The sequence below is a fragment of the Mastacembelus armatus genome, chromosome 8 (genome assembly GCF_900324485.2).
Source record: "Mastacembelus armatus chromosome 8, fMasArm1.2, whole genome shotgun sequence".
In the NCBI taxonomy this organism is placed as follows: Eukaryota; Metazoa; Chordata; class Actinopteri; order Synbranchiformes; family Mastacembelidae; genus Mastacembelus; species Mastacembelus armatus.
Window position 1 is genome coordinate 6,310,709 of NC_046640.1, and position 13,204 is coordinate 6,323,912.

General features: G+C 43.4%; 1 protein-coding gene across 4 annotated transcripts in view; it reads left to right on the forward strand.

The window, feature by feature from the left end:
* The first annotated feature begins 439 nt into the window (after nucleotides 1-439).
* The window catches only part of LOC113140853 (GTPase IMAP family member 9-like), a 38,103-nt gene continuing 25,338 nt past the window's right edge, over nucleotides 440-13,204 (forward strand). The window contains exons 1-3 of one of the 4 annotated variants that reach the window (XM_026324914.1): nucleotides 440-1,031; nucleotides 9,385-9,415; nucleotides 10,588-10,981. The gene's annotated coding sequence lies outside the window, so the exon portion shown is untranslated. The remainder of the gene's footprint in view (nucleotides 1,032-9,384; nucleotides 9,416-10,587; nucleotides 10,982-13,204) is intronic. The other 3 variants (XM_026324915.1, XM_026324913.1, XM_026324916.1) reach the window with 3 other exon arrangements.

The window sequence follows — 13,204 nt, forward strand, 5'->3', positions numbered from 1 at the left end:
GTATCTTTGTAAAACGTAAAATGAAATGTATTGACTTTAGATCAAAGGTTATTTCATAAATAGCTTTTTCTGAACTCACACACTTAAATACAACAAGTGCTCTGCCAGGAAATGCAGCCCCTCATTTCTCCCACTAGGAAAGTGTCACATCCATGAAACTCACCTCATTAAACCACATCGGTCCTATAAGTATAGTCTGGAAATGATTTGATGCTGAGACATAGAGACAAACTCTGACTGTCCCCACTAAGACAGTGTTGTCTGAATAAATGCCCAGTGATTAAACACATATTTACCTCCTAAACTATTTAAGGGAAAAACATACACAAACTAATTCGCTGGGAACAAACATAAAATGTGGCCCAACACCTAAAAACCAGAGTTTGTTGAACTTTTCTTCCTGAAGCGTGAAAAACTTCTCCCCACGGACGTCCGGTGACGTCATCTCCCTGCGTGGCGGCTGAAGCTGCAGCTGCTCCGGGAAAACTGCTCGTTTGTCCCGATAAATCATCAAATATAACTTTGTCTCGACGGTGTTTGTGTCGGTAAGTGGGACGAGAATGAGGAGAAGAGATGGGGATAAAAAAATGCACCGCTGGAGAAACTGTGAACGAAGAAAACACAGACACAAGATGGTGAAGCTAAAGCTAATCCTCATCTGAGCGATGAGACAAGTTTGACTAAAGTTGTGGAGAAAAGGACTTTGGCAAAGAACAAACAACAGCTGAACCAGATTATCAGCCCACAACTGAGGAGAGAAGGTGTTTTTGACTGAAAGACCAATATACTTTGACCAAGATCAGCCACAGGAACACAAGGATTATTTTTTAGACATGAAGGACAGAGGACTGTCCGTCAGTGTGATGACACCGAGAGAGCCTCGCTGAGGCCTGAGGGACCATGAGAGGACTGAGACAGCAGGGGACGCAAGAACAACGTGAGAGGATCATCAGAGAGAGTCTCAGGTTTTCAGAAGACGGTCCCTGTCTCCTCCAGAGGATCTCTAGACCTGGACTAATGTCAAACCTCCGGTGAGCTAAGCAGATCATGAAAGAGATGCTGTTATTTTCAGAGTGAGAAGCATGTACGATAATGTGAATATTTCTTTATCTAAGTTTATTTTATATAGTTATTTATCTGTTTTCTGGATGCTGCCATGGGGCCCTGCCCATCAGGGACAGAGATTTTCCCCATAGCTTGATGTTTCTTCCAGCTCAGTTCAGGGTCATTTGTTACAGACCCCAACCTTGAATCATATCACTGTTTGTTTTCATGCTATGTTTGTTTTCTTGTTCATATTTGTTCAGTCAGTGGATCAGCCAAGTTTTGTTTAGCTAAGTTCATTAACACATGGTCCTCAGATAAATCTGGTTAGAGACAAAGTTAAACTAATGTCATTTAACATCAATGGGATGTTGAATCCAATCAAACATAATAAAGTTTTATCTAAATGAGTAAAGATCAAGCCCATAGAGTATACTTACAGGAAACTCATTGAAATGATAAAGAGCATGAAAACTGAGGAAATGTGTCTTTTCTAGTGTGTTTTTCTCTTCATATAAATCAGGCCATAGGAGGGGAGTCACTGTTCTCATTTCAAACAAACTACATTTTGAAAAAATATCAGAAATGGGAGACAAGAAGGGCAGATGTGTCCTAGTAAAGGGTGAAATATATGAGAATTCACTTACTCTTTTAAATATATATGAACCCCCAGGAAGTGATTTCAGCTTGTTCCAGAAAATTACTAGTATCATGACAATGGAAACAGGGATTTTTGATATGTGGAGAGATTTAAATATACATCTGAAACCAAACTCAGCCTCCTCTAACAGGAATAATTAGGACATGAGGCTCCTATATAAGAAAGTAAATGCACTTTTTGAAGACGTTGGTCTGATCGATATATGGAGAGATTTCCTTTCCTAATAAAACAGATGACACTCATTATTCTGCCCCCCACTCTCTATATACCAGAATAGACTATTTCATAACATTTGGAAAAGATAAAGATAAAATACACACTTGTGGAATCAAACAATAGACATAAGTGACCATGCATCTACATTATTTATCTGTTGATTTTGAACTGCAACCAAAGAACACTACATGGAAATTCTCTGAAGGCTGTCTTGAGAGGTAAAATTATAGCAACATCTTCATACAAGAAATAATGAGAAATAAAACAGATGACCTGCACAATAAGCTAAGGGAATTAGAAAAGAGACACAAATTGAGCAAATTCAGCACAAGATCCATTACATGAAATTAAGGAAGTTGGGGAGAGAATTAATGACTTGACTACGCAAGAAGTGAAGAAGAATTTAATGTTCTTAAAACAGATATTATGAAGGTCGATCTAATGAAAATACTGACATGGAAATTGGGGAAGAAAACTGCAGAGAAAACAATTCACAGAGTTAGAGACCCAAGAGCAAAAATTATTTTAAAAAAAAAGAAAAAAAAAAAGGAAATTCAGGACGCTTTTGAAGAATTATATAAAACTTTGTATTCTAGAGTTCAGGGGCAGATGTGACTCAAATTGACGATTACTTTAATTCTTTACAATCACCCTTTAAATAAAGAGCAAAATAAAAGTTTGACCACTGACATAACTGAAGAGGAATTAAAAACTACAATTAGTAGACTCTCAGTAGACAAGTCACCCAGATCAGATGGTTATAGGCAGAGTGGTATAAGGAGTTTAAAAATGAACTAATTCCTGTCATACTCCCTACATTGAATTGGGTTGTTAAAAAAGCACAAACACCATTTAGTTGGAAGGAGGCGATAATATCAGCTATATCAGCAGAAGGGAAAGTAAAATGTAATGTGGATTCTTTAGACCAATATCTGTGTTTAACATGGTCTGTAGACTATTTATTTATATTATGGCAAAACAAATGGAAGAATTAATGCCTAAGCTGATACTTAATGTTCAGACGGGTTTTATTAGACATTGATCGCAAGATAATATACAGAGGACACTACACATTATCCATCCATCCATCCATTTTCTACCGCTTATCCGGAGCCGGGTCGCGGGGGCAGTAGCCGAATCAGGGATACCCAGACTTCCTTCTCCCTGGACACTTCCTCCAGCTCTTCCGGGGGGACACCGAGGCGTTCCCAGGCCAGCCGGGAGACATAGTCCCTCCAGCGTGTCCTGGGTCTTCCCCGGGGCCTCCTCCCGGTGGGACATGCCCGGAACACCTCCCCAGGAAGGCGCCCAGGAGGCATCCGAAACAGATGCCCGAGCCACCTCAACTGACTCCTCTCGATGTGGAGGAGCAGCGGCTCTACTCCGAGCTCCTCCCGGGTGACCGAGCTCCTCACCCTATCTCTAAGGGAGCGCCCGGCCACCCTGCGGAGGAAGCTCATTTCAGCCGCTTGTATCCGCGATCTCGTTCTTTCGGTCATGACCCAGAGCTCATGACCATAGGTGAGAGTGGGAACGTAGATTGACCGGTAAATCGAGAGCTTCGCCTTCTGGCTCAGCTCCTTCTTCACCACAACGGACCGGTACACCGACCGCATTACTGCTGCCGATGCCCCGATCCGTCTGTCAATCTCACGTTCCGTCCTTCCCTCACTCGTGAACAAGACCCCGAGATACTTAAACTCCTCCACTTGAGGCAGGATCTCTCCCCTGGCCTGGAGATGGCAAACCACCTTTTTCCGGTTGAGCACCATGGCCTCGGACTTGGAGGTGCTGATTCTCATCCCAGCCGCTTCACACTCGGTTGCAAACCGCCCCAGTGAACGCTGGAGATCCTGGCTCGATGGAGCCAGCAGGACAACATCATCTGCAAAAAGCAGAGATGAAATCCTGTGGTCCCCGAACTGGACTCCCTCCGGCCCCTGGCTGCGCCTAGAAATTCTGTCCATAAAAGTAATGAACAGAACCGGTGACAAAGGGCAGCCCTGCCGGAGTCCAACGTGCACTGGGAACAGGTCTGACTTACTGCCGGCAATGCGAACCAAGCTCCTGCTCCGTTTGTACAGAGACCGGATAGCCCCCAGCAAAGAGCCCCGGACCCCATACTCCTGGAGCACCTCCCACAGGATGTCACGAGGGACCCGGTTGAATGCCTTCTCCAAGTCCACAAAACACATGTGGACTGGTTGGGCAAACTCCCATGAACCCTCGAGCACCCTCGAGAGTGTGTAGAGCTGGTCCAGTGTTCCACGCCCAGGACGGAAACCGCATTGTTCCTCCTGAATCCGAGGTTCGACCACCGGCCGGATCCTCCTCTCCAGCACCTTGGCATAGACCTTCCCCGGGAGGCTGAGGAGTGTGATCCCTCTGTAGTTGGAACACACCCTCTGGTCCCCCTTCTTAAAAAGAGGAACCACCACCCCGGTCTGCCAATCCAGGGGTACTGTCCCCGAACGCCACGCGATGTTGCACAGGCGTGTCAGCCATGACAGCCCAACAACATCCAGAGACTTGAGGTACTCGGGACGGATCTCATCCACCCCCGGTGCTTTGCCACCGAGGAGCTGCCGAACTACCTCAGTGACTTCGGCTTGGGTGATGGATGGATCAGCCTCCGAATCCCCAGCCCCTGCTTCCCTTATGGAAGACGTGTTGACAGGATTGAGGAGATCCTCGAAGTATTCCTTCCACCGTCCGACAATATCCCCAGTCGAGGTCAGCAGCTCACCACTTCCACTGTAAACAGCATTGGTAGAGCACTGCTTCCCCCTCCTGAGGCGCCGGACGGTTTGCCAGAATTTCTTCGGCCGACAGGTAGTCCTTCTCCATGGCCTCACCGAACTCCTCCCATACCCGAGTTTTTGCCTCCATCACCGCCTGGGCTGCAGCACGCTTAGCCCTGCGGTATCTGTCAGCTGCTTCGGAAGTCCCACAAGCCAACCAAGCTCGGTAGGACTCCTTCTTCAGCTTGACGGCATCCCTTACCTCCGGTGTCCACCACCGGGTTCGGGGATTGCCGCCACGACAGGCACCCGAAACCTTACGGCCACAGCTCCTAGCCGCCGCGTCGACAATGGAGGTGGAAAACATGGTCCATTCGGACTCAATGTCCCCAGCCTCCCCCGGGATCTGGTAGAAACTCTCTCGGAGGTGTGAGTTAAAGACCCCTCTGACAGTGGGTTCGGCCAAACATTCCCAACAGACCCTCACAGTACGTTTGGGCCTGCCAAGTCTGTCCCGCTTCCTCCTCCGCCAGCGGATCCAACTCACCACCAGGTGGTGATCAGTTGACAGCTCTGCCCCTCTCTTCACCCGAGTGTCCAAGACATACGGCCGAATGTCAGATGACACGACTACAAAGTCGATCATTGACCTCCGGCCTAGGGTGTCCTGGTGCCATGTGCACTGATGGACACCCTTATGCTTGAACATGGTGTTCGTTATGGACAAACTGTGACTAGCACAGAAGTCCAACAACAAAACACCACTCGGGTTCGTATCAGGGAGGCCGTTCCTCCCAATCACGCCCCTCCAGGTTTCACTGTCGCTGCCCACGTGAGCGTTGAAGTCCCCCAACAGAATTATGGAGTCCCCGGTAGGAGCAGCTTTCAGCACCCCCCCGAGAGACTCCAAAAAGGCCGGGTACTCAGCACTGTTGTTCGGCCCATAAGCCGAAACAACAGTGAGAGACCTATCCCCGACCCGAAGGCGCAGGGAAACGACCCTTTCACTCTGGGGGGAAAACTCCAACACGTTGCGGCTGAGCTGGGGAGCTATGAGCAAGCCCACACCAGCTCGCCGCCGCTCACCGCGAGCAACTCCAGAGTAGAAGAGAGTCCAGCCCCTCTCAAGGAGCTGGGTTCCAGAGCCCAGGCTGTGCGTGGAGGTGAGCCCGACTATCTCTAGTCGGTACCGCTCAACCTCCCTCACAAGCTCAGGCTCCTTCCCCCCCAGTGAGGTGACATTCCATGTCCCTAGAGCCAGTTTCAGCCCCCAGGGATCGGGTCGCCGAGGTCCCCGTCCTCGACCACTGCCCGATCCACTATGCACCGGCCCCTTATGGATCCTCCTGCGGGTGGTGGGTCCACAGAAGGACGGCCCCACGTCACTCTTTCGGGCTTTGCCCGGCTGGGCCCCATAGGGGGAGACCCAGCCACCAGGCGCTCGCCTACGAGCCCGAACCCCAGGCCTGGCTCCAGGGTGGGGCCCCGGCTTCGCCATGCCGGGCGACGTCACGGTCTTCAATTGTCGCTCCATAAGGGGTCACTGAACCGCTCTTAGTCTGGTCCGTCACCTAGGACCTGTTTGCCCTGGGAGACCCTACCAGGGGCATATAGCCCCAGACAACATAGCTCCTAGGATCATACGGGCACTCAAACCCCTCCACCACGATAAGGTGGCGGTTCGAGGAGGGGACTACACATTATGAATACAAAAAATAACATTGAAGCAATTGTGATGAGGATAGATGCTGAAAAAGCATTTTTTTCAGTTAACTGGCTGATACTTTAGAATTTTACACAGATTTGGTTTAAATGAAACAAATATAGAAACTATACAGTCCCTATATAATAACTCCACAGCAAGGATCAAAATCAATGGATACTTATCATATTGTTTTACTCTAGAAAGGGGTTCACAGCAGGGTTGTGCATGGTCACCATTACTTTCTGCACTATATTTGGAACCATTAGCTCAATATATCAGACAGAATGAGGATATTAGGGGAGTTCATTTTAAAAGAACACAAATTATCTTGCTACGCAGATGATATTCTCATATACCTGAGGCAACCAACATACTCCTGACTGAAATTGATGCAGTGGCTTGAAATATTTGTCCAGATATCAGGATAAAAGATTAATTTTGGTCAAACTCAGCTACTTTCGTATAATTACAAAATACCAAGAGAAATTAAAAACAGATACCTTTAGCATGGCAAACAGAATCTTTCAGATACTTTGGCATTAACAAAAGGGCTTACAAAATTATTTGAATGTAACTATTTGCCTATCTATAAATAAATAAAAAGAAGATATAGGAAGATGGAATTTAATTCTTTAATATTTTGCCTGGACAATTATACTAACTTCAGACTCTACCTATAATGATTAATCAAAATCAGTTTAATGAATGGGATAAGATGTTATCAAAAAGAAGAAGAAGAAGAAGTACTTTATTAATCCCCAAGGGGAAATTCAGTTGTTACAGCAGTTATTAAATTATTATGATATTATTTAAATTATATTGATTAATAGTAATTCATAAAATAATTAATAGAGTAATAAAGTAATTATTTGGATGCAGTATTTATTTGGGGGGGTTGTGTGTGTGTGTGTTATTGTTTATATTGAGGAATTATAGAGTCTTATGGCCGTGGACACAAAATACTTCCTGAATCTTTCTGTCTTTGCTTTAGGGGGAATTAGTCTGTGGCTGAATGAACTTCCCATTCGCCACAGTTTCTCATGAAGTGGGTGGGCAGGATTGTCCAGTATGGAGTTTATTTTGTCCACCATCCTCCTCTCTGCCACAGTCTCCAGACTGTCCAGTTCCAGTCCAACAACAGATTTTGCCTTCCTGATCAACTTATTTATTCTGTTGGCCTCACCAGCCTTGATGCCAGTTTTCATTTCATTTCATTCCATTTCAGTTTTTCTTTTTTAATAAATTTGCAAAAATTTCTGTCAAGATGGGGTGCTGAGTGTACATTAATGAGAAATAAAATGAACTTTTTTGATTTCGGCAAATGGCTGCAATGACACAAAGAGTGAAAAATTTAAAGGGGTCTGAATACTTTCCATACCCACTGTAAATGGCAGGATAAAAAATCAAGAGCTAGCTAAAGAAGAGGGGGATGGGGATTACCTTTCCTTATAGATTATTACTCTGCAGAACAGATTGAAGTCATAATATGCTGCTGTAATCCATCGTATGAGGCTCAATGGAAAAACATGGAGCAGAAAATATCATTGATCCCCATACAGACAGTAATTTACAAGAAGACATTAGGGCTATTGATAACCCATGGGTGAATTGCACTCTTACAGTGTGGAAATCTATTATAATAGAATATAAATTAAAAGAAGAAATTGTGCCTGCATACTACTTGGAGTTTACACCAGACTGATTAGATGGTCGATTCAAGGACTGGATCGATAAGGGGATAACAGTTTTATGTCATTTAATAGAAGCTAATATACTACGCAGCTTTAAGCACTTGAAGAGAAACATTCATTAGAAACACAAGACTTTTACAGATACTTACAGATGTGACATTTCGTTAATATAAAGATGAAGAATGTGGCTGAGACAGGCTTAATAGAAATGTTTAGAAAAGTATATAAATCAGATTTTCATAGTAGAATGTTTTCATGCATATACAAATGTTTGTTAAATCTTAAAACAAACTGGGAGAAGGAAGGAGGGATAGTTATGACAGAGGAGGATGGATAATAATATGGAGGGATCAGTGGAAATGTTCTAAGGCAGAGAAATGGAGGGAGTTTGGTTGGAAAAGCTTGATAAGATATTTTATTACACCTTCTCAGAAATCACACCATGGTCGTGATCTTTCACTATGTTGGAGAAAATGTGGAAACCAAAACACAGACCATTACCATGTTTTCTGAGACTGCTCTATTATTAAGGGCTATTGGAGAGGAATACATACTGCACAGAAGATATCATTAAATGTGTGGTACCCTTTAACAGTACAATTTTATTTTTTGGATACATCCCCCAGGACTGGTTAAAAACACATAAATATCTAATTAATATATTGTTGGTGGCTGTTAAAAAGATTTTTAAGAAAATGGTTGTCACAGGAGAGTCCTACCTGATGCATGGATGGAAATCACAATGGACATTTATAAAATGGATCAAATATGCAACATCTCATAGACCTGATTTTATTTTTTAATCAAAGCTCCGATGTAAAGAAAAGGGGAAGTGGAAGTGTAATATTGTTTGAGGAAAGTAAATAAATAATATATAAAAAAAAAAAAGAAAATCTTCTCCCCCCATATTTTCATAGCAAGTGAAGGAGTTTAATTTTGGGTGGTACAAGTAGAGTCCTAGTGAGAATATTACATTTGTAGGCATTTGCTGTGTTTTGCTGTGTGTTGTACTTTGTTCAAAGTGTACTGATACTGAACTGTGTCCACTAGTCTCCAGTGAAAGCCCCCTGGTAGAGGTCAGAGGGTTGGAGGTTGATTTTGTATGCATTTTTAATTTCTCCTAGTTATTTGGGATGAGTAGGACTGTCTTTGGACAGGAAGTGTCATTATTACTTGGTGGTTGTTTGTTATTACTGCATAACATAATAAACCACCTCAATATGACTGTTTTAAAAACACTGTTACAAACAAATCAACACATCTAAACACCTTCTCAATTGTTCCAGCTGTTTAAAACCAAACTCAAAGTATAATCTCCCCATACAGGCCCACAGGATGTCAGGAGGGAAAAGTGTAGGTATGTCTTTAACAAAGACATTAGCTCATCATAGCAGCATCATCATCCTTTGCTATTGTTGCTTGTCAGACTGTATGGACATGATCTCCATGTCCCACTGAGATTTTATTTTTGGATTATAGGAATATTTTAGGCTTTTCAAAAGTTGTCTCAGACCAGTATCACACAATATGTGTCCAGCTTAAAACAGGAACCAGTGCTGCATGCAACACCCAGCCTGACATCCGCTCACAAGGCGCATGCAACCTCAACCAAATATAGCTGTTTACTGTGTGTACTTTCTATGGTTTAAACAAAATGGTAAAAAGTTTGAACTGAAAGCTCTATAATAGAAAATCAATAGAAATGTTTAACCACAATACCTGATCAGTTTATTTAAACTGTTTTCTTCTTTCATATCAGTAGATTTTCAGAGATTTTTACTCAGCATTGCAGGACTGGATAGATGGACTGGAGCAGAGGGAACTGGGTCCAGGTCAGACAGGAGATGACAGCGAATATGCACAGAGAATTGCAGACTAAAGAGAAGCTAATGAGGGAGGAGAAATCTCAGAAAAACAGAACAATTACATTTGGATTGTTAAGTATCAGAACTCTGATCTAAATCTTTTTTAGTAAATGACTTGTTGAAAGAGGTGGAATTAAAGTGATGAGGTTCACATTCTTTACATCTTAAGGATATTAAGTTCAACGCTGATTAAAAATCTCTGAAAATCTACTGATATGAAAGAGGAAAACAGTTGAATAGAAAAGTTTAAACTGATCAGGTATTGTGGTTAAAGGTTTCTGTTGAATTGAGGCTTTAAGTTCAAGTTTAAAATCTACTGGAAACTTTTAAACTCTTTGTGTAAACCACACGAGCTTCACACAGCAAACACCAGCTATATTTGGTTGCATGCATGTGAGCGGATGTCAGGCTGGGTGTTGCATGCAGCACTGGTTCCTGTTTTAAGCTGGATGCTCACTGCGTGACATTGGCCCTGATTGCGTTGTCTGAGACAACTTTTGAAAATTCTAAAAAATTCCTATAATCCTAGGATAAAGTCTCACAGTGGGACATGGAGACCATGTCCATACAGTCTGACAAGCAACAATAGCAAAGGACTATTAAAAATCACAGTGTGTCCAGCTTAACTCCATGCATGTCTTTCACATTTTCTCCTTGTGTCTAGAGATAAACCTGTCTCTGTGCACCAAAACCTGTCTCCTACATTCCCCTTAGTGCCGGAAGACATGAATAGGCAGTGGTGAAGACGACCTGAGTGAGTCTTGTCTGTCATCCATGTGGGTACTACTATTGGTGGACTGAAAAGATGGGACCAGGAAAATCTGCATGGGCAGGTGGTGTCATCAGTATGCTGGGTGGGAAGCCAGAGGAGAAGCCAAGAACAGCAGAGGATGAAGGGAGTTGCTGGAGGAGGAGCTGCCAGCTCAGCGCCAGAACAATAATGAAAAGGTTAAATGTAGCCGCAAGCAACAATGAATGGCCCTCGCTGTCCGTGATCCGCCAGCACCCCCCATAACCGCTCCTGGAGCCGAGGTCAAACGCTGGAGCCAGTGATTTCGGTAGGAGTCCTTGAAAAAGCCTGAAAAACATGACACCATTCTGTGCCACCATAGATTTACATTGTATAGAATTCCTTTGAAATAACATGATGGGTTTTGGTCATTGCCACGGCAACACCGTCAAAAGTAGGGTATGGGTCTCATTGACTTTTTTTTTTTAAATCAGGATGCACTAAAGGATTTTTCTGCCAAATTTCATACATTCCTGAAAAACAACATTTTTTGCTCTCCATACAGATTGTCTGTAAATGAGATAAAACAGGGATGTCAAATCCCTGGTTGCAACATGGGAAAACCAGAAATGTTATTGAAACAATTTGGTTAACTTTTGATGCTCCATATCTCTAGATGATGTTGACCAATTTTGAGCTCATTCGGCCAAAAGTCCTAGGATGAGTTCGTTAAAGTACGAGGTGTGCAAAAACGGTACATTGTTCCCTTTGGAAATGCATGGCAGATTTAGGTCATCGCCACATCAACACTATTGAAAATAAGGCATGAGTCTAATTTACTTTTTTAATCAGGATACCCTAAAGGAATTTTGTGCCAAATTTGGTATGTTTCTGAAAAACAAAATTTTTGGCTCTACATACCATTTTTTGATTGATTCTATAGGGGGCGCTATTGCACCAAATGTCAATTTGTGTGATGTTATGGGTTTAGGTCTGTGGGGTGTATAAGTAATTAAAATTTGAGTCAAATCGGACAATGCATGTGCAGTTCATAACAATTTGGATGGTTGTTGGTGAGCCAGAAAACGTATGTGAATCTGTCGGTGGCGTCACGAGCAAACCATGAAAGTTAGCAAAAATTTTGATGCCTCTCATCTCTAGATGATTTTGACCAAGGATGAGCTCATTTGGTCAAAAGACCTACAGTGCCTTGCAAAAGTATTCACCCTCCTTGGCATTTTTCATGGATTGTTGCCTCACAGCCTGGAAATAAAATGGATTGTTTCGAGGTTTGCATCACTTCATTTACAGAACATGCCTACAACTTTGAAGATGTGATTTTTTTTTAATTTTTTTTTTTTAAATTGTGACGCAAACAACAAATAGGACAAAATAACAGAAAACTTCAGCGTGCATAACTATTCATTCCCCTAAAGTCAGTACTTTGTAGAACCACCTTTTGCAGCAATTACAGCTGCAAGTCGCTTTGGATAAGTCTCTATGAGCTTGCCACATCTTGCCACTGGGATTTTTGATCATTTCTCATGGCTAAACTGCTCCAGCTCCTTCATGTTGGATGGTTTCTGCTTGTGAACAACAATCTTCAAGTCTGACCACAGATTCTCAATTGGATTGAGGTCTGGGCTTTGACTAGGCCATTCCAACACATTTAAACGTTTCCCTTTAACCCACTCGAGTGTTGCTTTAGCAGTATGCTTCAGGTCATTGTCCTGCTGGAAGGTGAACCTCTGTCCCAGTCTCAAATCACAGGCAGACTGAAACAGGTTTTGCTCAAGAATATCCCTGTATTTAGCACCATCCATCTTTCCCTTGACTCGGATCAGTTTCCCAGCCCCTGCTGCTGAAAAACATCCCCACAGCATGATGCTGCCACCACCATGTTTCACTGTGGGGATGTTGTTCTTGGGGTGATGGGATGTCTTGGGTTTGTGCCAGACATAGTGTTTTCCTCAGTGGCTGAAAAGTTAAATTTTAGTCTCATCTGACCAGAGCACCTTCCTCCATACATTTGGGGAGTCGCCCACATGTCTTTTGGCAAACTCAAAACGTGCCTTCTTATTTTTAACACTAAGTAATGGCTTTTTATCTGGCCACTCTTCCATAAAGCCCAACTCTGGAGTGTAAGGCTTATTGTGATCCCATGCACAGATACACCAGTCTCTGCTGTGGAACTCTGCAGCTCCTTCAGGGATACCTTTGGTCTCTGTGCTGCCCCTCTGATTAATGCCCTCCTTGTTCGGTCTTGAGTTTTGGTGGGCAGCCTTCTTATGGCAGGTTTGTTGTGGTACCATGTTCTTTCCATTTGAAGATGATGGATTTGATGGTGCTCCGGGGGATCATCAAACATTTGGATATTTTTTTATAACCCAACCCTGACTTGTACTTCTCAACAACTTTGTCCCTGACTTGTTTGGAGAGCTCCTTGGTCTTCATGGTGTGATGCCTCTTGCTTAGTGGTGTTGCAGCCTCTGGGGCCTTTCAATAAAGGTGTGTTTATACTGACAGATCATGTGACACTTAGATTGCACAC